General features: G+C 38.6%; 1 pseudogene; it reads left to right on the top strand.

The window, feature by feature from the left end:
* The first annotated feature begins 19,819 nt into the window (after positions 1 to 19,819).
* Positions 19,820 to 22,234, top strand: LOC121476190 (annotated as a pseudogene).
* Positions 22,235 to 24,103: the final 1,869 nt, after the last annotated feature.

Genomic DNA, 24,103 nt, shown 5'->3' with positions numbered 1-24,103 from the left:
ATGGGGAAAAAAGGCTCATTGTAATTGGCAGAGTAGATATTTTGACTTGCCTTTGTTCATTCTTAAAAACATGATGTATAGTTGGATAAAATTCTGTTAAAGAACTAGAGCAATATGACAGAATTGCAAAACCTGATTGTTGGCCATGTGTTGGCTTTGGAGCAACTAAGCATTACCCAATGGTGGCCCCAGAAGAGGCTGTTAGGATCCCATAGGATTGTACTCTTCTTGGGGGAGGCAATATAAATTTCATGGTTCTCTAGAATATTGTCTGCCCAGGGACAGCATACTTAAGGGTTGGTGAAATATTCCTGTCCTCTCTGTGCTCAGTGATTAGAGAAGCAGAATTGCAGAATGGAACATGAACAAACTAGAACTAATCTTGTAGATTTTGGTGGTTGGTTTGCAGCTTATTGAGGTCAGGGTGCTGGAATGGATTTTTTTTCTTCTTTTGATGTGGAAGCCAGTAGACTAGTAGACTAGATGATGAGGGTTTGAGCAGTAGGGTTGCAAGTTGTGTAGCAGATTATACATTTGATATTCCAGAGACAAGTTCATTAAAGACGTTATTCCAGTTGACAGAACAGCCCTTGTGTAGAGCTGCCAGATTTGATGCTATAAAGGAAACACAGCAAAGGAAACACTTTGGAAATGAATTACAGTTTGTATTAACTGAATGATATATTAATCTTTTCCATCATTGAAGCAGGAGGGAGAATGAGCAGTGAATGCTAACAGAGCATTATATGGATACCACTTGCAGTTCTTATTTCTTTGATATCCATAGACATGGACTTGAGAAACTTTCTTAAAAGAAAGTTTAACTTGCTGCAATATTTATAACAGTTTTTCTTTTGTGATCTATTTAGTTACAAGAGCTTGAGAAGCTTGCAAGTTCAAGATTATTTGGGTTAGTAACTGTCCCAGCTTTCCAATTTTTAAGTGTCTCCAGAAAAAGTTATGCTTGTATCTGGCTTCTTTCTGGAGAATTTGAGAATAAGGCTAGTAGAGAGCAGTCACATCTTCTGCCAGGGCGGGAGTTTAGAACTAACAATGGATTGCAGGGCACATAGACCTGGAAACTTACCAGCTGTGTGACATAGGGCAGGTTGCAGAACATCTCTGAGGCTCATTTCTAAAATCTGGAAAGTGAGAACACTAGTTTCATTTTGCAGAGATGCTATGAGAAGAAATGAGATATCATATGTAAAAATATTTAATACTGTGCATCCAGGAAGTTGATTTTACTTTTTTCTCTCTGTTTTGGGAGAAAATCACACTCTGTTTCTGGATCCTCTTCTCAAAAAGGATTTGAACTGATGGGATTATTTTTAAACGGGAAAAAGTGTCATGAAGAAGAAACAAAACCAATGGCTTCTGTCTTTAGACCTTTATCTAATAATATTTTATCTAATAATATTCTAATAATTAATCTAATAATAATAATTATTATTATTATTATCAGTAACTTTCCTGCAGATGGGGTTTTAAAATAGCTTTGTAACACTTTGGTGATCTATTTATGTGTGTATGTATGTATGTATGTATATATGTATTTCAAAGACAAAGATATATTGAGGATTTATTTTACAGTGTTTTATGTAGCATCTAAAGGAAATACAAGTGAGGAGAAGTCAAGTTTATTAACTTTTTATTACATACCATTACAATAATAGAAGCTTACAGATGATTATCCCATTTAGTTTTATGTTGTTTTGTTTTACACTACTGATGTACCCTTGGGATTCTTTTTTTTAAATAATAAATTTATTTTTTATTGGTATTCAATTTGCCAACATACAGAATAACATCCAGTGCTCATCCCATCAAGTGCCCCCCTCAGTGCCCGTCACCCAGTCACCCCCACCCCCCACCCTCCTCCCCTTCCACCACCCCTAGTTCATTTCCCAGAGTTAGGAGTGTTTATGTTCTGTCTCCCTTTCTGATATTTCCTACCCATTTCTTCTCCCTTCCCTTCTATTCCCTTTCACTATTATTTATATTCCCCAAATGAATGAGAACATATAATCTTTGTCCTTCCCCAATTTACTTATTTCGCTCAGCATAATACCCTCCAGTTCCATCCACGTTGAAGCAAATGGTGGGTATTTGTCATTTCTAATGGCTGAGTAATATTCCATTGTATACATAAACCACATCTTCTTTATCCATTCATCTTTGGATGGACACTGAGGCTCCTTCCACAGTTTGGCTATTGTGGACATTGCTGCTAGAAACACCGAGGTGCAGGTGTCCCGACGTTTCATTGCATCTGAATCTTTGGGGTAAATCCCCAACAGTGCAATTGCTGGGTCGTAGGGCAGGTCTATTTTTAACTCTTTGAGGAACCTCAACACAGTTTTCCAGAGTGGCTGTACTAGTTCACATTCCCACCAACAGTGCAAGAGGGTTCCCTTTTCTCTGCATCCTCTCCAAAATTTGTGGTTTCCTGCCTTGTTAATTTTCCCCATTCTCACTGGTGTGAGGTGGTATTTCATTGTGGTTTTGATTTGTATTTCCCTGATGGCAAGTGATGCAGAGCATTTTCTCATGTGCGTGTTGGCCATGTCTGTGTCTTCCTCTGTGAGATTTCTGTTCATGTCTTTTGCCCATTTCATGATTGGGTTGTTTGTTTCTTTGGTGTTGAGTGTAATAAGTTCTTTATAGATCTTGGGTACTAGCCCTTTATCTGATATGTCATTTGCAAATATCTTCTCCCATTCTGTAGGTTGTCTTTGAGTTTTGTTGACTGTATCCTTTGCTGTGCAAAAGCTTCTTATCTTGATGAAGTCCCAATAGTTCATTTTTGCTTTTGTTTCTTTTGCCTTTGTGGATGTATCTTGCAAGAAGTTACTGTGGCCGAGTTCAATAAGGGTGCTGCCTGTGTTCTCCTCTAGGATTTTGATGGAATCTTGTCTCACATTTAGATCTTTCATCCATTTTGCCATCCATTTGATGGGCACTGAGGGGGGCACTTGACAGGATGAGCACTGGGTGATATGGTATATGTTGGCAAATTGAACTTCAGTAAAGTGAAAGGAATATAAAACCCTACTTATTATAAAAAAATAAAAATAAAAAAATAAAGAGGTTGAGAGGAGAAAAAATAGTTTTCATTGTGAACAGAACACATAATATTAAATTTAGCATTTCAGCCATTTTAAAATGCACAGTTCAGTAATGTTAAGCATATTCACACTGATATGCAACAGAGCTCTATAACTTTTTCATACCACAAAACTGAAACGTTCTACCTGTGAAACAACTCCCTGCTCTTCCCCTCCCACGGAGTCACTGGTAACCACTACTCCACTTTCTGCTTCTATGAATTTGACTACTTTAGATACCTCATATAAGTGGAATCATAACATATTTGTCTTTTAATGTCTGGCTTATTTCAATGTTATAGTGTGTGCCAGAGTTTCTTTCCTTTTTAAAGCTGAATGGCATTCTATTATACACATACACCACATTTTGTTTATCCATTCATCTGTAGATGGACAGTTGGGTTGCTTCCACTTTTTGGCTGTTTTGAAAAATGGTGCTATGAAAATATGTGTATGTTTTTCTCTTGAAGACCTCACTTTCAGTTTATTTTACTTGTATATTCAGAGTTGGGATCTCTGGATCATATGATAATTCTATTTTTTGTTTTTTCAGGAGCCATCATACTATTTTCCATAGTGGTTGCACAATTTTACATTCTCACCAATAGTACATAAGGGTTCCTGTTTCTCCACATCATCACCAACACTTGCTATTCTTTTTTTTTTTTTTTTAAAGATTTTATCTATCTATTCATGAGAGACACACAGAGAGAGGCAGAGACAGAGACAAGGGAGAAGCAGGTTCCCTGTGGGGAGCCTGTTTCGTGAGTTGATCCCAGGACCCCAGGATCATGACCTGAGCCAAAGGCAGGTGCTCAACCACTGAGCCACCCTTGTGCCCCTGTTTGTTTTGATAGGTTTTCCTAATAGGTATGTGGTGATATAGTAATTTAGACTTCAATTTCTCTAATGATTAGTGATGGGACTTAGAGGTTATTAGTAGCTAGAGTTAATCACAGAGTGATTTCAGAGTGTAAATTAATAAGTATGTTCTGGGCTGGGTTAGAATTTGTAAGCTAGGTAAGTTGCTGGAAGAACCAAACTCTTATCTTTGGAATGCATGCATCTTGGGATTTACTGTCAAAACAGTTTATGATCATTTTGGAGAACATTTGGATCTGAATGAGTCAGTGTTGAAATAATGTGAGTGTAGTAGTTTCTGTTGCATATAATGGCTTAGTGTGTAAGCCATGTCGGTCTGCAAACTGTGGTTTCTGTTTCATTATTCTTTCTGCCAGGGTCACTTTGTCATGCTTCACGATGCTCTATACAGTGATTGGCAGCCAGATGCCTATCTTTCAGGGTTACTGTAATAGGTAATTAAGATAACATCGTTTTGGACACAGTGCCTGGTACACAGTAAGTGCTGATTAAATAGTAGCAGTTAAGTTATGGTGATAGCAATAGTGTAGTTTTAAGAAATGTGTCAGTAGTGGAGATAATGATAGCTGTAGAACCTATTTTTTTCTGTATCATGTACTTCCAACCAATCCCATTACCACTGCCCTAGTGTAGGAACTCATCATTAGGGATCATTGGTTTCCTCCTCCTTTGCCCTATCTAGTCACATCACCAATGATGAAATGACCTAAGACCCAAGTTTAAGCCAGTCACTCTCCTACTTAAAACTCCCCAGTGACTCTTCTCTGACCTTAGAACAAAGTCTAGGGTCCTTTATTCTTGCATTTATGCCAGCCTCTACCCAGCTTTCTGGCTTCATCTCCTACAATCCCTGCCACAGTATTTATTCTTCAGAGCTCTCGTGCTTTAGTATCTCATAAAATTCCTGCTATATTATTTCCCTTAAAATTTTGATTCATACACACTTATATAAAAGCTTATATAAAAAAATAAAAGGTATCCTATCGCTCATACTTTCTATTTTTAGTTTTTTTCTTTTCTTTAGCTCCCGTCTACCCTTTCCCATCTTACTTTCCCTCTACCTCGCTTGCATTTATTGCTGTAATAACATCATATTAACAACTTTGAGGTATTCTTTTGAGTTTATTCTGGGCTCATACAATGTTATGTAAACAGACGTGCGTATGTGAGTGTGTATGTGGATTCGCATACATATTCCTATTTATACATGTTACTGGGTGTATACAATCCCCACTGTCAGTTCCTGCTAAACCTAAGACGTCTTTAACACTACTGAGCCTTTATTTTAGGGGAGAAATTTGGTGAAAATGTTACTGTTTCCCCACAAGTCACCACCATTCTCTGACTCATTTACTTAACTGAGGGCCCAATATCTGCGAGAGCTTGATGTTTTTAATTTGAAAGTCCCATTGTCATTTCTGTCACCTTAGACGGGAGTGTTAAGAAGAGGTCATTGGCAAATTACTGATTCTAGATGAACAATTTGCTCTTAATTAAAAAGGCTGATGAAACTCTCTTTGGGAAATGAACTCATTCAAATGGGAGATAATTTAAGCTCATCCACTCAGGACCTTTTTTCCCTCTATTTTTCCTTCACCCAGTACATAAAATTTTTATTTAGTCTTGTGGTGTAAGTTGAATTTGACAGGAGCAATTTTTTTTCCATTCAAACCATAAAATTATTATGTTGTCTGAGTTAACATTGTGTTTTCCCCTCAGAAAAAATAATGAGTATCGCTTTCCCTAGAGAGATGGTCTGGCAGTAATGAAGAATGGAGTAAAATTACTCCCTGCTGGGGTTTCAGAATGGTAAGGAAACACAGGATGGTTAAATACACATGAGACTGCAGTCAGAAGGCCAGAGTTCATGCCCAGTTCTGTCACTGAACAGCTGAGTGACCTTGGACAAAGATTTGAAACTGGGTTTCCTTTTCTGTAAAAAAAAAAAAAAAAAAAAAAAAAAAAGTAATTCCTGCTGTGTATCATTGGCTAGTCTAAGGATCAAATGAGTACCTGTTGTGAAAAGACTGAATGACAGCAGGGTGCAATGTAAACATTGTCAATATTGATGTCTCCTGCTGCTCTGAGAAATAATTTCTTAACAGTCTGCTGGATAGATCCATCAACCAATGACAGTGGTCACTAGACAGAGTGCCATTAGAATAAGAAAGGTAAGTCCAGCCTCTTCCTTGTTTATTCTACAGTCCCCAGTATAAAATTAGGAAGCTGAGGCCCAGAGAGATGAAGTGCTTTAACCAAAGACACACAACTAGTTAGTGGGACACCAGCACTGGACCCTCCACTTCCTGCCCAGTATTCTTTCCCAAACACCCTGCTCCTAACCTCATCAAATAATAATACTCTAGCTTGACATGACCAGTTAGAAATGGAGAAGCAAAAGGGGTTGGGAGTTTGTTTAATGCTCTCCATCCCCATTTATCCCTGGGGGTTCACATTTGCATTTTGTTTGAGGTGGTGTAAAGGAGAATTTAAACTGACTTGAAATGAAATGCCAGATTCTCAGGCACAGAGTCAAACAACTCTCACACCCTGTCTTTGTTAATGATTAAGTGAACAATAACAACAGGCCAATCTTACATAGCTTACTGGAACAGTGTTTCCCAAATAGTATTCTAGGGATCACTTGTTCCAGGGGAGCTGCTCAAATAAAATAACACTTGCTGTATTGATAGACTCCCTGTTGGAGATTCATAGTACACATTAGCATCCCAAGCTCCTAAGCAATGTCACAACAAGGAAAATTTATTTAATTTTGTTTAAAGGTTAAACTGACACATTTGTGTGAAGAAAATGTTTTTCCCCCTTAAACATTTAATATTGATCCCTGGCTTGTTGTTTCTTTTATGCCTAAGAAGAAAAAAATATCAGTAGATGCCAGCATCTGTCTCCAGGAAGGGGCCCTGCACACTGCTGCCCCTGCCACCTTGCTCCCTAACTTGTGCAGTCCTAGGAAGAGCAGACATGGGCTGCTAAGATTTGCTGGGCCTTAGGAGTTCTCTGTTGGGATGAGGGGAAGAGTTCAGTGCCAGGGTAAACTTAATAACCACTAACCAGATGCAAAATGCACACATCTCAGCAGATGCCAGAGTGAGTAAATGACAACAGCCAAAACCCAGATTAGATTATCTGCATCTCAGGGCACATCCATGTAGACAAAATATGTCCAGGCCCACATACTGTTTGCCCCCAAAGCTTTGATATTTAGTTGTCCTCACTTATTCTTCCCACTACTTAGACACAGCTTAGAGGAAATTGGGTAAAGGAAATGTTGAATTTCTATTTAAATCTTGAATTCAGGGGCACTTGGGTGGTTCAGTTGGTTAAGCGTCTGTTTTTAGCTCAGGTTATGATTCTGAGGTCCTGGGATGGAGCCTCATTTCAGGCTCCCTGCTCAGTGCGGAGCCTGCTTCTCCTTCTTTTGTCCCCTCTCCCCATTCCTGCTTGCTCTCTCTCTCTCTCTCTTACTCATAAGGTTTTTTTAAAAAAATCTTGAATTCATTGGGTGAAGGTGGGTGGGAAACAGGAACTAGACCAAGGGTCATTCTTTACCTTTGTCAAGTGGGGACTTGAGGTAGAAATCAGTTCAGAAATGGAAAAGTAAAATTTAATTTTTTGCATTCCTGAGTTTGTGGACTGGGAAAAGATTGTACCTACTATAAATTTCACATTGGGATCTTTTCCTACTATTCCACCCATTTCTATGGTTCTAGAAAATTGGTCATTTAACTAATTAATGCATTAAAATGTTTTTGAACATCTGTTTCAACCATTCAGTTTATATAAAAAAGAATAAGGCATGATCCTTATTTTAAAGTTGTTCTTAGACCAGTAATGCATATTGTAACAAATGGTCAATTGGGAATAGAAGTTGACTGTACTGATCAGTGAGGAAACACAGGGAATTATTTTTGTAGTAGTAAAGAAGGACATTGAATTTATCTAGTAGAAATAAAGTGGATCAGGTAAATAAGTTAAAAAAATGAAAAGGTAGAGAAAACCTAGTAGAAAGACATATAAAAACAAAATTGACAGGATGTCTTACATTTTTTAGGCTGTATGAATAAAGGGAACAAGATTACAGTTTCACCAGTTAGAGTTAGGAATTCCATAATCCTCAAATTGCTATACACCATTCTCTTGCCCTGAGCCCTCCAAGTTATTATAATAATATTATAATAAAATGAACTAGCAAATGAAGAATACAAGAGAGTAGGGTAATATATACTCAAGGTAGCTCTCCTTTGGGAAAAGTCTGAGGCAGATTTAGGTAAGACTTGCTATAAACTATAGACAGGGAAAAATTTAAATTATATATTAAAAGGGTACATTTTATTTGACCACTGGAGGGCTTCTATGAATAATGCCTCACTGTTATTTCTCCTGCTGGTTGGCATTGGAGAGTCAATAAGTTAGGTAAAATATATATTTATGTGCTTTGCCTATGCTCCCCATTGAGGTTGGTATTTGGAATGGACTTGGAAATACAGTACAAAAGCAGTGAACAATTCTGGGTTGTTATTCCATATAATTTGTTTGAGAAATCATTGATTTTAGTAACCTGTTATTTATATTGATCCTTTTCTCCGTTACTTGGTCCTACAAGGCTGAAATAATCTGGATAGGGGTATTTAATTAGAAACTGGAATAAATGACTTGGTGTTTGAGTAGGGTACGAGTTGATCACTAAGGGGACCCTGTTACCAGGTCTAATAATTTGAGCTGCCGCAGATGCAATTGAATCAAATGCAGATACTTTTGGAATGAACTCATGTGGAATTCTCACAGGAATACTCTCTCTCTGGCCATATATATTTTATTTAATACAGATTTGGTTTTGGAAATACATGTGGCTTTTCATGTCCATACAGAAGGCTGCAGGGAGCTAATTCAGTTAATAGATTTGGAATTATTTTTGAGTGAGTGGAAAAATCTTCCTTACATGGCTAGAGGTAGGGATGGGTAGTAGCAGGGTAGTACGATCTATCTGCAAGGTTTGGATATGATGGAAACTAAAATGAATAAAAAATTAGTGTAAGACAAGAAGGCCAGGGATGAGTACACTGCTCATGGCTTCTTTGTCAGCCTAAGAGCCACCCAACTAGTTTTCAGAGGATCTTATACTGCATTGAAGATGAATTGGGAAAGGAATGTCCCCTTTAGGGGACAGTGACTACAAGTTTTATAGAAGCTCAGATGGCCAGGAAGTATATATTCTGTTAGACCTATCCTAGACCTTAGCCAAAGGGTGCAGTCATAAACCCAGGATGAAAAATCAGCTGTCCCAGGCAGTGTCCATGAAAGCAGGAAAATAGTTAAACAAACCATAAAGTTGATGTTCTGGTGGATTGTTTGAGCTCTGCTTCCCAGACTCAAGACTACTGGTTCCTCATGGAGGAGGTCAGAATGGAAGAGGTTAGAGGCTAAAAGGTAGGCAGTGTCACAGTCTGACTACTAAACTTGTATATTCAGAGTTGGGATCTCTGGATCATATGATAATTCTATTTTTTGTTTTTTCAGGAGCCTGCTTCTCTCTCTGCCTGTGTCTCTGTCTCTCAGTCTCTCTCTCTCTCTCTCTCTGAATAAAATAAATAAATCTTAAAAAAAAAAGAACAAATAATTGTGGATAGTTATGAGGAGGGGCTTTTGTTAAAGGAAGATGAAAAATTTTGAAAAACATATATAAACCAGAAGAATCTTAAATGTGTGGTATTGATCAAAGGATGCATCCATTAGGAAAATCTATTTTATAGGAGGAAGAATAAGTAGTTGTCAGAGTTATATAAAAATAAAATAGTTAGTAAATTTTGTAAAAAAAAAAAAAAGGAATGTAGATCTTAATAAAACTTTGTAGAGAAAGACACCAAATCAGGATGCATATTGTTAGAACAGTAGACTCTATGAATGAAGGGATCACAAATGTACTTAGCTGGACCAAATAGTATAATCCTTAAGTGTATTTTTCTCTAAAACCAAAAATGAACATGTTTTGCTTAAGGAGAAGGTGGCAATCTTCTTAGACTTCTCTCCCTGCCTCTTTTTATTGGCCACGAGTGTTCAGACAATCCATAGTGTTAAGTAGAGGAGAACTAGGAGTCAATAATATGTGTAGTATACACTGAGGGCACAGACTAGGGAATATTGAATATTCAAAGAAGGCTCATGTTGTTGACTAACATTGGCATGTCACGTTTGGGCCCGAAAGAATGAGTAGGCATTCTCTATTCTATTCGTGAGGGACTGAAGGAGAAAAGAGAAACATTTTAAGGTGGAAACATAGTATTTGCAAAGATATGGAAGCAAGAAATGCAAAGTGCATTTGAGGAACTGCAACTGTTCAGAGATCTAGGAAATAGGACACCCAAGCAGAGTGAGATGAAGTATATTTCAGATCATGGCAGGCCTTGAATGTTGATATAAAGCAGCTGGTTCTTATAAGACATTCTATTGAGGAAAAGTGAATAGATTTAACTAGCTTTTAATATTAGCACATGCAAACTGTGTTTTAACCTCAAGCTATAAAATCCCAAAATCATTTTCTGTACCTTTCATTGCAAACAGATAAAAGAACAATATTCATCTCAAAAAACCTGGAGGGTACACAGGAGGCACATTTAAATTTTAAAGAAATCACTATGAGCTCTTCTTTTGATGTACACAATTCAAATTAAGCTCCAGCTAAAACAAATGAAATCAATTATATATCACAGGCTAACTTTAGAGAACATCCTCTCCTGTCTTAAGTTAATGTGGGACCCATCAGGGCCTGGGACTCAGCACTTGACTGCTGGTCAGGAGGTTTCCTCCTTCTTTTCTGAGAACTCTGCATGATAAAACCAGAGTTCATGATCTCTTAAGGCCTCTAAAGTCTATCTCCAATCACTACTGCTTTGCTTTGCCTGTTGGACTTTGTTTCATTGTGTTAGAACTGTGTTTCATAAAGAGAGGTTTCTGTTTCTACTGTCACAAATACTTAGTGGTAAAACTATACAAATGTATTCTCTTAGTTCTGGAGGTCAGGAATCAGAAATCAGTTTCAGGGGACTAAAAGGCAAGCTGAAGGCAGGACTGGAGGCTTTGCAGGGGAGAATGTGTTTTATTGCATCATTTTTTAGCTTTTAGTGTTTATGTGACTTGTGCTTCCTCTCAGAGCACATCACTCCAGTCTCTGCTTCTATCATCAGATCACCATCTCCCCTTGTGTAATCAAATATCTCCTTAACTCCTTATAACAACATTTAAGATTACATTTAGGGTCCGTCTGGACAATCCAGATTAATCTCCTTATCTCAAGATCCTTAATTTAATCACATCTACACGTTCTCTTGCCAGCACATTCACAGGTTCCAGGGATTAGAACGTGGATATATTTGGAAATATTACTTAGGTATTATTATAGGAAGGGACTCAAAATCATCAAATTCTTATATTGCAAATTTGCTTAAATGGCTACCACCATATTGGAAAACCATACTATAAGCTAACCAGATGAGCAATTTTTTTTGTCTTGTTTGCTTGTATCCTGTTCTTATGATTTTACGACCTCAGGAACTCAATCTAATCACCTCTTTTTTCCCCCTGCAACCTTGAGGATAATCAATCATTCAGCACCCTTTTTGTTCATCTGCCTGAAAACAAAGCAAAATATTGGAAGGTCCTCTGATTTTCATTAATACAGGAAAAAATAAGGAATATTGAACATAACCATGCTATTTATTCTTTAATGTTCATGGAAACCTAGTGGGATAGTTATTATCATCATCAGCTTGCAAGTGAGAAACCAAGGCTCAGAAAAGTTACATACCCAAGGTTACATGGTCACATGGTAAGGAACAGGTCTGTCAAACTTGAAAGTATGTTGTTTTTTTCACTGTACTGTGCTACTGAATACTACAAGGACAGGATAGAATGCTACATTCTAGGAAAAGTTATGAAGTTGTAGAGAAATTGCCAAGGCCTTAGGGTTACTATGCCTGGCTAATAGTTTTTTTTTTTGGTCTTTTTCCCTGAGTCCCCATAGGCTTTTAGTGTCCTACTGTTACCTTCTTTTATTTCTGACAGTAATATCATGACCTCATTTCAAAAGGAAGGAAACAGAGGTACAGAGATGTTCAGTGACTAGCCCAGGGTCATGGAAGAAAGTGCTGGGACATACATCCAGTTGTTTTAATTGATGACAATTAAGGATCCAAGATTAAAAAGAAAACAAACAAACACTTTTCTAATTCTCAAGTAGAAACTGTAGACAAGAAAAGCTTCAACACCTAGGTGTCAAGGTATGGGCTTTTACTACCATTGTGGTCTATTAATATAGATGGAAAAGAATCAATATCATATTTTAATGAGGAAATTTCAAATTGATACTCCTTAGCTATGGGGAAATCTGGAGTCAAGAAAATTCCTCTGAAGGGAATTTGAATTATCTATAAAATATGAATCAAGAGGAAAAGGAAGGTCTATTAAGGTTGATTTAATACTATCTGGGATGCCTGTGTGGCTCAGTGATTTGGCACCTGCCTTCAGCCCAGGGCCTGACCTGGAGACCAGGGGTCGACCCCTGCATCAGCCTCCCTGCATGGAGCTTGCTTCTCCTTGTGTCTGTGTCTCTGCCTCTCTCTGTCTCTCATGAGTAAATAAATAAAATCTTTAAAAAAATAAAAAAAAATCTTTCATACCCACATTTAGTGGGCGGCTATGATGTGCCAGCAAGACTCTGCACATGATACTTTGTGGGGGTGTTAGATCTAATTTTCATAGCAACCTAAAAAGTAGTCTTAGCATAATTAAAAAAACATTTTTAAAGTCTTTTTTAAAAGATTTTATTTATATATTCATGAGGGAGAGAGAGAGAGAGAGAGAGAGAGAGAGAGAGAGGCAGGCAGAGACACAGGCAGAGGGAGAAGCAGACTCCATGCAGGGAGCTTGACATGGGACTCAATCCCGCGACTCCAGGATCAGGCCCTGGGCTGAAGGTGGTGCTAAACCGCTGAGCCAGCCAGGCTGCCCAAAAAAGCCATTTTTTAAAGAATAGTTTTAGGTTCAGGGCAAAATTGAAAAGGCACAGAGATTTGCTCCATGCATGCAACCTTCTCTACTGTCAACATCCTGCACTACAGAGAAACATTTGTTGCAATCAATGAACCTACATTGACATATCCTTAGCACTCAAAGTCCATACTTTACCTTAGGAGTCACTTGTTGTTGTATATTCTATGGGGTTTGTATAGTCTCTTGATGTTGTAAATTCTATGGGCTTTGACAAATGAATGGTATGTATCCACCATTATAATATCATACAAATTAGCTTCACTGGCCTAAGAATCCCCTGCACTCAGCCTATTCAACTTTCTGCTCTCTCTACTCCCAGGCCCTATCTCCATATTTTCACCTGTTCCAAAATGTCATTTAGTTGGAATCATATAGTATGTAGCTTTTTCAGATAGGCTTCCTTCACTTAGTAGTATGCATTTAAGGTTTCTCTAAGTCTTTTCATGGCTTGATAGTTCATCTCAATTTATCACTGAATGATATTGTGTTGTCTGGATGTACCACATTTTAAAAAAATCTATACAGGTACTGAAGGATATCTTGGTTGTTTCCATGTTTTGGTAATCATGTATAAAATAGCTATAAACAGGGACAGCTGGGTGGCTCAGTGGTTTAGCACCTGCCTTCAGCCCAGGGGGTGATCCTGAGGTCCTGGGATCCTGAGTCCTGCATTGGGCTCCCTGCATGGAGCTTGCTTTTCCTTCTGCCTGTGTCTCTGCCTCTTTCTCTGTGTCTCTCATGAATAAATGAATAATAAAATGTTTAAAAAAACATAGTTATAAACATCCATGTGTAGGTTTTTGTGTTGATGTAAGTTTTCAGCTCCTTTGGGTAAATAACAAGGGATACAGTTGCTGTATCATATGGTAATAGCTTTGTAAGAAATTGCCAAACTGTATTCCAATGTGGCTATACCATTTTATATTCCTACCAGCAATGAATGACAGTTCCTGCTGCTTCACATCCTTATCAGCATTTGGTGTTATCAGTGTTTTGGATTTTAGCCATCCCAATAGATACATAGTGGTATCTTACTGTTATTTTAATTTGCAGTTTCCTAATGATAATGCTGTTGAACATCTTTTACATAAAAACCTCATATCTATGCATCTCCTTTGCAAGGTGTCAGGTCTTTTGCCCATTTAAATCTGGTGGTTCATTTTCTTGTTGCATTTAGAAAGTTTTTTGTATATTTTAGGTAACATATGTGTCTTTTGAAAATAGTTTCACCTAGTCTGTGGTACATCTTCTCATTCTCTTAACATGGTCTTTTTTGGAGCAGAATTTTTTAGTTTTAATCAAGTCCAGTTTATCAATTCTTTCTTTTATGGATTATGCCTTTGGTGTTGTATCTAAAAAGTCATCGCCTTATCCAAGGTCAACTAGATTTTCTTCTATGCTCTCTCTCAGGAGTTTTGATATGTTGCATTTCATATTTAGGTCTATGGTCCATTTCAAATTAGTTTTTGTGAAAAGGGTAAGGCCTGTGTCCAGATTCTGATTTTGTTTTGTCATGTGGCTTTCCAGTTATTCTAGTACTACTTGTTGAAAAGACTGTCTTTGCTTCTTGTATTGAGTTTGATGCTTTGTTAAAGATCTGTATACTATATTTACGTCAGTCTATGAGTTTATTTTTGGTGGGTTCTCTATTCTGATCTGTTGTGAGGTTTTCATTGGTTGGTTTATTTTGTATTTTTACCATCACTACATTGTTTTGATGACTGTAGTTATCTAGTAAGTCTTAAAGTTGGGTAGTGTCAATTCTCCAACTTTGTTCTTCTCCTTCAAAATTGTGTTGACTCCTCTGGGTCTTCTTTTTTCCCATATAAACTTCGGAATAAGTTTATTGATATCACAAAAATAACTTATTGAGATTTGATTTGGATTGTATTAAATCTATAGATCAGAGGGGCGGGGCAAGATGGTGGAGGAGTAGGGTCCCTAAGTCACCTGTCCCCACCAACTTACCTAGATAACTTTCAAATCATCCTGAAAACCTACGAATTCGGCCTGAGATTTAAAGAGAGAACAGCTGGAATGCTACAGTGAGAAGAGTTCGCGCTTCTAACAAGGTAGGAAGACAGAAAAAAAATAAAGAATCCAGTGGCAGAGGGCACCCCCCCACCCCCACCCCGCGAGGAGCCGGGCTAAGGCCCAGCCACGACTGCCCCCAGGACAGGAAAGCCCAGTCCCAGAGAAGCAGGAACTTTAAAAATCTTCCTGGATGGAAAGGCGCTCCAGGGAACGCGGGCAGGATCCCGGGATGGGCAGTGGAGCCCCAGGTTCCCGGGGTCACTAACATAGGAGGTGCCCCCAGGGGAGGGCACGCCACACACCACCAGCCGAGCTCCCTAAAGGGCTGGGGGGGGCCCGGGGAGCAGCTCAACGGTGGCTCCGCGCGGACGGGGCTGGGCGGCCCCAGGAGTGTGATTCCAGCAGCTCAGGCCCCAGAGCCCAGGACGCCGGGGGACACATCCCAGGACCCTGTGCTCCCCCTGGGACAGGTGGAGGTGGGGAGGACACAGGACAGCAAGGACGCTCCTGCTGCCGGGTGGCCCCGAGCTGTGCAGATCGGCGCCTACACCCCCGGAGCATGCAGGCCCCTGCGGACTGGGAGCTGTGGTAGTTACTGCGGGAGCTGACTTCAGGGCGGGAGACCTGGCCGAGCCAGTCTTGTTCCTCCTGGTGTTACCCTGTGCCTGGGGACGGAGCAGGGTCACCAGGGAGCAGGGGCCTCACAAGAAAAACAGCTCCCACCGAGCCCTGCACCTGGCAGGGGGCGGGGCAGCTCCCCCAGGAGCACACACCAGAGAATCAGCACAGCAGGCTCCTCCCCCAGAAGACCAGCTGGAAGGACAGGGGAAGAGCAAGTTCTTGACCTAGCAGTGCTAGAAAGCTCCAGGGGAGTAGATGAATTTACCAGTATATAGAACCAGAGGATACCCCTCTTGTTTTTGTTTTTGTTTTGGTTTTTTGTTCTTTGTTTTTCCCTCTTTTCTCTTTTTTTCTTCCTTTTTCCAGTACAACTTGTTTTTAGCCTCTCTGCACTGAGCAAAAAGACTAGAAAAAAGAACTCACCACAAAAGAAAGAATCAGAAACAGTCCTCTCTCCCACAGAGTTACAGAATTTGGATTACAATTCGATGTCAGAAAGCCAATTCAGAAACACAATTATAAACCTACGGGTAGCTCTAGAAAAAAGCATAAAGGATTCAAGAGACTTCGCGACTGCAGAATTTAGATCTAATCAGGCAGAAATTAAAAATCAATTAAATGAGATGCAATCCAAACTGGAGGTCCTAACGATGACAGTTAATGAGGTAGAAGAACAGGTGAGTGACATAGAAGACAAGTTGATGGCAAGGAAGGAAGCTGAGGAAAAAAGAGAAAAACAATTAAAAGACCATGAGGATAGGTTAAGGGAAATAAATGACAGCCTCAGAAGGAAAAAAATCTACGTTTAATTGAGGTTCCAGAGGACGCCGAAAAGGGCAGAGGACCAGAAAACATATTTCAACAAATCATAGCTGAGAACTTCCCTAATTTGGGGAGGGAAATAGGCATTCAGATCCAGAAGATAGAGAGATCCCCTGAAAATCAATAAAAACCATTCAAAACCTTGAAATTTAATAGTGAAACTTGCAAATTCCAAAGATAAAGAGAAAATCCTTAAAGTGGCAAGAGAAAAGAGATCCCCAACTATATGGGGAGAAGTATTAGTTTAACAGCAGACCTCTCCACAGAGACCTGGCAGGCCAGAAAGGGTTGGCAGGATATATTCAGGGTCCTAAATGAGAAGAACCTGCAGCCAAGAATACTTTATCCAGCAAGGCTCTCATTCAGAATAGGAGAGATCAAGAGCTTCCAAGATAGGCAGAAAATGGAAGAATATGTGGCCACCAAGCCAGCTCTTCAAGAAATACTATGGGGGAATCTGTAAAAGAAAGAGGAAGTCCAAAGAAATGATCACAAAAACAGGAACTGAAGAGGTAATATGACACTAAATTCATATTTTTCCAATAGTAACTCTCAACGTGAATGGGCTTAATGATCCCATCAAAAGGCACAAGGTTTCAGACTGGATAAAAAAACAAGACCCATCTATTTGTTGTCTGCAAGAGACTCATTTTAGACAGAAAGACACCTCCAGCCTGAAAATAAAAGGTTGGAGAACCATTTATCACTCAAATTTTCCTCAAAAGAAAGCAGGGGTAGCCATCCTCATGTCAGATAAATTAAAGTTTGTCCCAAAGACTGTAGTAAGAGATGAAGAAAGACACTATATCATACTTCAAGGATCTATCCAACAAGAGGACCTAACAATAATGAATATTTATGCCCCTAATGTGGGAGCTGCCAAGTATATCAATCAATTAATAACCAAAGTTAAGACATACTTAGATAATAATACACTAATCGTGGGAGACTTTAACATGGCGCTTTCTGTAAAGGACAGATCTTCTAAGCACAACATCTCCAAAGAAACAAGAGCTTTAAATGATACACTGGACCAGATGGATTTCACAGATATTTACAGAACTTTACATCCAAATGCAACTGAATACACATTCTTCTCATGTGCACATGGAACTTTCTCCAGAATAGTCCATATACTAGATCACCAATCAGATCTTAACCAATACCACGAGATTGGGATTGTCCCCTGCATATTTTCAGACCATTTCAGACCACTTTGAAACTATAACTAAACAACAAGAAGAGGTTTGGAAAAAATTCAAACACATGGAGGTTAAAGAGCATTTCAGACCACTTTGAAACTATAACTAAACAACAAGAAGAGGTTTGGAAAAAATTCAAACACATGGAGGTTAAAGAGCATCCTGCTAAAATTGAAAGGGTCAACCAGGAAATTAGAGAAGAATTAAAAAGATTCATGGAAACTAATGAGAATGAAGATACAGCCATTCAAAATCTTTGGGATACAGCAAAATCAGTCCTGAGAGGGAAATGCATCACAATACAAGCATCCATCCAAAAACTGGAAAAAACTCAAATATACAATCTAGCCTTGCACCTAAAGGAACTGGAGAAACAATAGAAAATAAAAACTACACCCAGCAGAAGAAGAGAGTTAATAAAGATTTGAGCAGAACTCAATGAAATAGAAACCAGAAGAACTGTGGAACAGATCAACAAAACCAGGAGTTGGTTCTTTGAAAGAATTAATAAGATAGACTAACCATTAGCCAGCCTTACTAAAACAAAAGAGAAAAGAATATAATTAATAAAATCATGAATGAAAAAGGAGAGATCACCACCAATACCAAGGAAATACAATTTAAAAAACTTATTATGAGCAGCTATATGCCAATAAATTAGGCAATCTAGAAGAAATGGACGCATTTCTGGAAAACCACAAACTACCAAAACTGGAACAGGAAGAAATAGAAAACCTGGACAGGCTGATAATCAGGGAGGAAATTGAAGCAGTCATCAGGAACCTCCCAAGACACAAAAGTCCAGGGCCAGATGGCTTCCCTGGGGAATTCTATCAAATGTTTATAGAAGAAACAATACCTATTCTACTAAAGCTATTCCGAAAGATAGAAAGGGATAGAATACTTCCAAACTTTTTCTATGAGGCCAGCATCATCTTAATTCCAAAACCAAAGGCTCCACTAAAAAGGAGAATAGACCAATATCCCTGATGAACACAGATGCAAAAATTCTCAAAAAGATACTAGCCAATAGGATCCAACAGTGCATTAAGAAGATTATTCACCATGACCAAGTGGGATTTATCCCTGGGATGCAAGGCTGGTTCAACACTCATAAAGCAATCAATGTAATTGATCCTATCAGCAAGAGAAAAAACAAGAACCAAATGATCTCTCAATAGATGCAGAGAAAAAATTTGACAAAATACAGCATCCATTCCTGATCAAAACTCTTCAGAGTGTAGGGATAAAGGGAACATTCCTCAGCATTTTAAAAGCCATCTATGAAAAGCCCACAGCAAATATCATTATCAGTGGGGAAACACTGGGAGCCTTTCCCCTAAGATCAGAAACACGACAGGGATGTCTACTCTCACCACTGCTATTCAACATAGTACTAGAAGTCCTAACCTTAGCAATCAAGGAACAAAAAGAAATCAAAGGCATTCCAATTGGCAAAAAAGAAGTCAAACTCTCCCTCTTCGCAGATGACATGATACTGTACATAGAAAACCCAAAAGACTCCACCCCAAGATTGCTAGAACTCATATAGCAATTTGGCAGTGTGGCAGGATACAAAATCAATGCCCAGAAGTCAGTGGCATTTCTATACACTAACAATGAGACTGAAGAAAGAGAAATTAAGGAGTCAATCCCATTTACAATTGCACCCAAAAGCATAAGATACCTAGGAATAAACCTAACCAAAGAGCTAAAGGATCTATATCCTAAAAGACACAGAACACTTCTGAAAGAGGAAGACACAAAGAGATGGAAAACTATTCCATGCTCATGGATTGGAAGAATTAAAATTGTGAAAATGTCAATGCTACTCAAGGCAATTTACACATTTAATGCAATCCCTATCAAAATACCATGGACTTTCTTCAGAGAGTTGGAACAAATCATCCTAAGTTTTTTGTGGAATAAGAAACGACCCCAAATAGCCTGGGGAATATTGAAAAAGAAAACCATAGCTGGGGGCATCATAATGCCAGATTTCAGGTTGTACTACAAAGCTGTGGTCATCAAGACAGTGTGGTACTGGCACAAAAACAGACACATAGATATTGGTTTTGAACATAAATGGGGATGCCTCACCCTTGGAGACTGGAGAGAAGAAATGAAAAACAGATCCTAAGCTTTTGGATGTTTCTAAAGACTAGTAAAGTCAGACTTTAAAACAAGCTGAAAAATAAGCAATTTAAACCACAAAGCACTCTCTAGAAGTACTGAAAAGAACAGAGGAAACTAAGGCAAGCTGTAAAGGATGCTGTGTCTAAGAAACCGATCCCACTGGAGGACCTGAAGGAGAAAAGACCAGGTAAAAGAATTGAGAGGAAAGAGGAGGAAGAAGAGGAAGCACTTCCTTTGGATATGATGAATGAAGATGACTTGCAGTTAATGATAGAGTTAGGACAAAGAGCCTCTTTTCTAACGAGAGATCTTTCTTCTAGTGAACCTGTTCACTCCAAGAAACGAAAGCATGAGCATGTTATAGATAAATATGAAAAAATACCAAGAACTCTGCAAACTGCACCAGAGAAGGAACTGATTCACTTGCTTCCCATCAAAGATAAAAGTGGTATAATCCCACAGACCAGGGAGAAGCAAGTTATTGACAATAACCAAGATGAAGAGGATCAAGAAGAGGTGGAACTTGAGGAAGAGATTGTTGAAGATCCCATTCGAGAACTGACATTAGAAGAACATGTAATTGAAAGAAGGAAGAAGCCATAGAAGAAGAAAATGCATATTGCAGCTTTGGCATCTGCCATATTATCAGATCCAGAAACTAATATTAAAAAATTGAAAGAACTACGTTCTATGCTGATGGAACAGGATCCTGATGTGGCTGTTACTGTTCAAAAGCTGGTGATAGTTTTCCTGATGGAGTTAGTTAAAGACATTACTCCTTCATATAAAATACGATCCCTCAGAAGCAGAAAAATCCACCAAGATCCGCAAAGAAACCCCAAAATTAAGATAATTTGAACAAGGCCTGGTTAGCCAATGTAAATTTTATTTGGAAAACATGGAGCAAATGGTTAAAGACTGGAAGCAAAGGAACTGAAGAAAAGTAATGTAGTTTCTTTAACAGCCTACAAAGGACTGGCGGAAGTGGCTGTGAAGAGCCTGTGTGAGCTGTTGGGTGTCACTACCTCATTTCAACTTTCACAACAACATCATTGTATTGATTGTCCCTCTCATGAATGACGTGTCAAAGTCGATCTCTGGAATGTGTTGTGAGGCAGTAAGGAAATTGTTTAAGCAAGATAAATTAGGCCAAGCTTCCCATGGTGTGATTAAAGTTATTTCTGGTGTTGTGAAGGGCAGAAATTATGAAGATAGGACAGAGATGTTAAAGACATTCTTGTGCTTAAGAATCAAGGAAGTAGAAGTGATAAAAGATATAGAGGACATTAATAAACCAAAAAAGTTCATGACTTTCAAGGAAAAGAGAAAAACTCTATCAAGAATGCAAAAAAAGTGGAAGAAAGCAGAAGAGAAACTAGAGCGAGAGCTTCTGGAGGCAGAAGCTTCAGAGAACACAGAGAGAAAACTTAAACTGCACATGGAGACTCTGAATATTGTGTTTGTAACCTACTTCAGAATATTGAAGAAGGCCCAGAGTGTCACCTCTCCTGCCAGCAGTTCTAGAAGGCCTTGCCAAGTTGGCTCACCTTATAAAAGTGGAGTTTTTTGATGATTTATTAGTAGTACTTCATGCTCTCATTGAGTCTGGCGACCTAAGCTATCGAGAAAGCCTGTGTCCAGACTGCTTTGCATATGCTTTCTGGGCAAGGTGATGTTCTGAATATTGATCCGAGGAAATTCTATACACATCTATATAAAACACTATTTAAGTTACATGCAGGTGCTACCAATGAAGTTGTCGCGATTGTACTCCAGTGCCTTGATGTCATGCTAACAAAGTGCAGAAAGCAGGTTTCTCAGCAGAGAGCCCTTGCCTTCATCAAGCGTCTTTGTACCCTTGTTCTTCATGTTCTTCCAAATTCAAGCTTTGGCATTTTAGCAACTAACAGAATATTAATGTACACTTTCCGAAAAACAGATCTGTTACTTGACAGTGAATCTCAGGGCAGTGGGGTTTTCCTTCCTGAGTTGGATGAGCCCGAGTACTGTAATGCTCAGAACACTGAGCTTTGGGAATTGCATGCACTGCAGAGACATTACCATCCCATCATGCGGAGATTTGCGGCCCACCTGATGGCTGGAGCCCCCTCTGAAGGCTCAGTAGCGCTCAAGCCAGAGTTGAGCCAGAGATCTGCTGCAGAACTCTTTGAGACCTACAGCATGGCTGCAATGACATTCAATCCTCCCGTTGAATCTTCAAGTTCCAAAAGAAAGAATGAAGTTTTACAAGAGGATTCATTTTTGAATGAAGATTTAAATTAACTAATCAAAAGACATTGCCGTGAAGCAGCTACTCAATTGCTTCTGGATTCTACCAAATATTTGAAAACATCACTATGGTAGAAGAGTGAAATGTCACTGGACTTTATTGTATATTTGTGTTTGTTTAGATGCATACAGAGACATATTAGTTTATTTAGGAAATTCTCTTTTTATACAAGGGAATCTTCCTGAGAAAATGCATAAAGGAGGGAGAATTTCCCTTTTCATGGCACGGGGTTCTGCCCCAATTATGAAATTGTAATTAAGAAAGGAGAATTGAAAGTCCTCCACTCCCATATTTTGAAGTTTCTTAAAGACACTGCTTTTTAAAAACTTAATATACATCTAAGGGTGCCTGGGTGGCTCATTTGGTTGAGCATCTGACTCTGGATTTAAGCTCAGGTCATGATATCAGGGTCATGAGATTGAGCCCCACATTGGGCTCTGTGCTGGGCGTGGAGTCTGCTTAAGATTCCCTCTCTCCCTCTACCCAAATTTCCTGCTCTCTCTCTTCCTCTCTAAAAAACCCCCAAAAACAATATACATCTTAAGTTATAGTTTAAAAAAGATTTTTGGAGTGAACTTAATTGGATTATAGTTGTTAGATTAAAATGAGGGCATAGAGCGCAGAAAAATGAAGACCACGAGATTGGTTTTTTACCATTCAGCTACTCTTTATAACCAAACTCTCTCAAATGAAATAAGTACATTTTTATTACAATACATATAGATGGAAATGAGACAAGTTCTATATTTGAGTATATTTTCAGGAAGATTTTTGAGAAAAGAAAAAAAATAGCTTGAAATTGGACACCAAGTTCATTGGATCTTGCTGAATGACACACTTTAAGAAGTAACCTAGTTTGATCTTTTTTAAAAAAATGAGAGTATTCATTAAGGTTACTTTCAAAAAAAGTTTGAATGTGGTCCTAGTCTCTACAGAGTTCGTTGCATTTTCTGATGTGCTCTGGAGGGTGTTGGGGGATGAACTCTGGGTGGGAAAACCAAGTTGAAGACTTGACTCTGTTTTAAGGATATGGTACTGTTGAAGGGCTTTTCCTCTTTTCCTTCTCCTCTTTCTCCTATTCCTCTTCCTTCTCTTCCTTGTCATCTTTGTACAGATAAAGTCCTATTCTTATGAATATAACTAAAAAGCAATATTTTACCTAAGCTATTGTCATATTCTGGGAATGGCCTATGAAGTAACTTTTTGTAACAACAGATTATATTCTCTCCTGTGAATAATTGAATAAAAAAGCTACATTTTTTTGGAAAAAAAAAAAAACAGACACAGATCAATGGAATATAATAGAGAATCCAGAGATGGGCACTCGACTGTATGGTCAACTAATATTTGACAAAGCAGGAAAGACTACCCACTGGAAAAAGGACATCTCTTCAATAAATGGTGCTGGGAAAATTGGACATCCACATGAAGAAGAATGAAACTAGACCATTCTCTTATACCATACACAAAGATAAATTCAAAATGGATAAAAGATCTAAATGTGAGACAAGAATCCATCAAAATCCTAGAGGAGAACACAGGCAACATCCTTTTTGAACTTGGCTGCAGTAACTTCTTGCAAGATACATCCATGAAGGCAAGAGAAACAAAAGCAAAAATGAACTATTGGGACTTCATCAAGATAAAAAGCTTCTGCACAGCCAAATAAATAGTCAACAAAACTAAAAGACAACCTACAGAATGGGAGAAGATATTTGCAAATGACCTATCAGATAAAGGCTAGTATCCAAGATCTATAAAGAACTCCTTAAACTCAACACCAAAGAAACAAATAATCCAATCATGAAATGGGCAAAAGACATGAACAGAAATCTCACAGAGGAAGACATAGACATGTCCAACACGCACATGAGAAAATGCTCTGCATCACTTTCCATCAGGGAAGTACAAATCAAAACCACAATGAGATACCACCTCACACC

The sequence above is a fragment of the Vulpes lagopus genome, chromosome 15 (assembly GCF_018345385.1).
Source record: "Vulpes lagopus strain Blue_001 chromosome 15, ASM1834538v1, whole genome shotgun sequence".
In the NCBI taxonomy this organism is placed as follows: Eukaryota; Metazoa; Chordata; class Mammalia; order Carnivora; family Canidae; genus Vulpes; species Vulpes lagopus.
This window is presented reverse-complemented; position numbering and strand designations above follow the sequence as displayed.